Source organism: Hordeum vulgare, chromosome 3H (genome assembly GCF_904849725.1).
Source record: "Hordeum vulgare subsp. vulgare chromosome 3H, MorexV3_pseudomolecules_assembly, whole genome shotgun sequence".
In the NCBI taxonomy this organism is placed as follows: domain Eukaryota; kingdom Viridiplantae; phylum Streptophyta; class Magnoliopsida; order Poales; family Poaceae; genus Hordeum; species Hordeum vulgare.
Genome location: NC_058520.1, coordinates 222,094,173 through 222,098,026, shown reverse-complemented (window position 1 = coordinate 222,098,026; position 3,854 = coordinate 222,094,173).

Here is a 3,854-nt window from a genome sequence, read left to right as displayed (position 1 = left end):
GTTGTCTAGCCACGAGTCAAATGCTGGCTTTTCCGCATGAAACCCCACAATACCTTTTGATACCTTGCATGAGTAGTTAGTTCTCCTAAAGTCTTGCTGAGTACCTTCGTACTCATGTTTGCTTAATAAATGTTGCAGAGGTTGCTAACGACCCTAATGGAGGGTTCTTCGTAGACATCGACGACGACGAGTAGCTGGTGTCCGAGCTACGATCTGGCCCTACGTCGGCTCTGTAGTATAGTCACGCCATGTGCCTTCTAGTTGCCCTGTCTGTACCCAGACAGTTTATAACTCTTCCGCTGGCTTGTAATTGAATGACTGCTATCATGGGTCGTGAGACCCTTTATGTGTAATATTATGTGTGTGGCTCTTCCGAGCCTCTTAAATAAAGTTTGTATGTTTATGGTTATGTTGTGATGCCATCGATGTATCTATACATATCCGCATGCCATGCGTACGTGTGTCGTACTTGATATGTATGGGGTTCGATTACCTAGTCGTGAACTTTAGTAGCACTCCTTACAAGGAAATGCCCCTTTGTGATCCAACGAGCCTTGGTAGTTCGCTACTGCTCCGGACACATTGGTTGACCGGCATGTGTCCTTCTTAGCTACTGTGTCTGTCCCCTTTGGGGAAATGTCACGCGATGTAATGGAGTCCTTGTAGCTTGCTACGACTCGTCTACATTCGCTGATGACCGACACCTGCTTTGTTGGGTCATGTATGCCTGTCCTTGTGCGGTACTGCCACTTTGGTTTATGACTAGACATGTCGATCCGGGTTCTCTGACATGGGATTGCTAGCGACACTATCGCATACGTGAGTCAAAAGACGCAAACGGTCCCGGCTAAGGTAAGGCTGCAGCCGTGGAGTTAACCGTGCGTGAGACCACAAAGCGATGCGATGTGTTACAGGCTGGATTCCTATGGCTTAGGATCGGGGTCCCGACAGCGTTGGTATCAGAGCCTGACTGACTGTAGGATTACTAAGCCAATCTGGTCGAAGTTGAGTCTAGAATTTCTTAGTTATATATAAGGGAATTGTTTGTGGAAGGGAACGTAACACTCTTGTTCTCTTCTCAAGATATTCTATTCTGGTCATCCTCGTCTTTTCTGCGGGAATTAAGGACTAGGTTACTCATCTTCTCCTAGGCTCGTGTTTATGATCGGTAGATTATAGGACTACGGGTCGAGAGATATTGGGTTTCTTTTATTCCTAGGAAGCAGGAAGTAAGTTTGATGATCAGAGAGTTGAACTTGATAGTTGAGTGGTTACGCTATTCCATTTTGGGTTGTCTCAAATTTGTTTTGAGCATTTACAGCCGTTATGCTGCCCAATTTTGCATTCAGAGCCCTAATGCTTTTGCATTACTCTCTATTTACAGATGTCTGGCCGTCCTTCTCGTCAGGTGGTACGTCTGACCAGGTGCATTGATGTACCGGGTCATACGGCCATGCTGGTCAGGGTGATGTCGGTGTGCGGTTACCGCTGGTACCCCGAGTACACAGTGGAGAACAGTACCGAGACTTCAACCAGAGCCAGTACATCTGCACTATTAGGGTATTTCCAGACTACCCTGGAGCTGAGAATCCAATCCATTGGTCCTATGGGTTGGGGTCACCGTTGACATGGCAGTACAGGATGCTGCCTATTCAATGCTGACTATTATAAGAGCGAGACATGCACTGCTGCAGAATTCAGAGTTCTGCTATGTTCCGGCCTCTCAGTCTGGTGAATAGGGATACCTCAGTGGAGTCTATTTTGATTCTTCTATGGAGGATCCACTTCTGCAGTCCACGGTTGAGATGCTAGTGAACAGAGACAGGGATGCTCGTGCTCTCCGTATGGAGCTTTATGCTACCGGTGCCCGTCTGTGGACGGCTTTGACGCAGCTGGCACCGGTAGTCCAGACAGGGTATGGAGAGATGGAGATGCTGAACCCTGTTAGGAACCATCTTCCGGCCCACGTTGACTAGCCAGCTATAGGAGGAGTCACACCTCTTCGGGGACCCCTCTTACCACCAGTCAGGGGACCAAGGCCACATCCATGTCCTTATGGATCCCAGGGATCTCAGGCTAGAGTGTTTCCTGATCCGCAGGTTGAGCTTCCAGGTCATGGAGGTAATCTCTACGAGATGTTCTATGCGGATGCCTGAGCTGTGAGCGGAAGGATAGTATGGTAGTAGCCGTACGTTCACAGTCCTGTGTGACTTGTGAAGTATGGTTGTAATGTGAAATGAATTTCGGAGGCCTAGATAAATAATGTATAGGCAGCTTGTAAGCCTCTGATGAGTAGTTTCACAATTTCAGTAGTTTGCTCTTCGGTTAAGGGTGTACTGAGCTATGCAAGGGTGTATATGAACCATGGTGTATATATAGCGGTTGCTTGTTACCATGGTGTTCGGATATTCATTTCCGCATTCTGTGTGTTCAGTACATTCTTAATCCATAGCTAGTATTGATATGATATTGGTCTAAGCTATGAGTTTGTTTGTCAGGATGGTGTTCACCAGGTTGAACCGTGCCCCTGCTCATGAGCAAGGTGAGGGTAGCCAAGCGTCGCAGGAAGACCTGCCTCACCCACCTTCTTTGGTAGAAGTGATGCTTGAGGCAGAAAGAAACAAAAGGGAGACCAACCGACTGCTAGAGCGTATTGAGCAAAATACGGCTCGACAGCCTAGGAATGCTGCAGTGTCCCTCAATGAATTTGCGAAGTTGAATCCTCCAAAGTTTCATCATTCCGTCGATCCCCTCGACGCTGATGACTGGCTGTGCAGCATCTCACGCAAGATTCGCTCTGCGAATGTGTCTGAGGCTGACAAGGTGACCTTCGCGGCGTATTTCCTGGAGGGACCCGCCAATCTGTGGTGGGAGAATTTTGAAGCTATGCGTCCCGCTGAACCAGTGGCCACGTGGGCAGACTTCAGTGCAGCTTTTCGTCTGCACCATATTCCAGAGGGCCTGATGGACAGAAAGAGAGAGGAGTTATGTGCCTTCACTCAGGGCAAGTTGTCTGTGGATGCCTATAGCCGCGAGTTCGGTAACCTCGCCCACTATGCAACAGAGGAGGTGTCTACTGACGCCAAGAAGCAAGCAAGGTTTCGTAAGGGTCTGAGCCCTGAGCTCCGTCGTGACCTGCGCCTCCATGAGTGTGCAAGTTTTCAAGCCCTGGTCAACAAAGCGATCAGTGCGGAGACTGGTCATACTGACTTCGAAGCCACAAGGAAGCACTCCCGTGACTTTGACTCATCTTCTGGTTCCGCGTTTCCAAAACGCAGGCTGTGGGTTCCAAACAGTTCTCTGCTGCCAAGATACACTCCGAGGCCATCCTACGTGGCGCCTCAGACGAATCAAGCCAACCCCCCAGCAAAAGCTTATGGTGGTCCAGCTAGCAATGCTGCACCACATGCCAACCAGGTGATATGCTACAAGTGTGGAGAACCAGGGCATTATTCCCGTGAGTGTCCTCAGAATGTGGGTGCCAAGCAACCCGGAAAGTCCATCGGGAAGGCCAAGTCGGGTAAAGCTTATTATGTGAAGCCAACTCCTGCACGTCGCCGTGTGAACTATGTGTCAGCAGAAGAAGCTGCAGAGGATCCCGACGTCATGCTGGGTACGCTTCTTGTTAATCATCACCCAGCGTCCGTTCTCTTTGACACTGGGTCTTCTCATTCCTTCATTTCAGAAAGTTATGCACAGTTGCATAACATGTCATTTTGTGATATGCCAATCCCATTGGTTGTCCAAACCCCTGGTAGTAAATGGCAAACCTCTAGGATAACCTATGACAATGAAATTCTAGTAGACAGGCTAGTTTTTCTAGCCTCATTGATAGCCTTGAAATCTTCGGATAT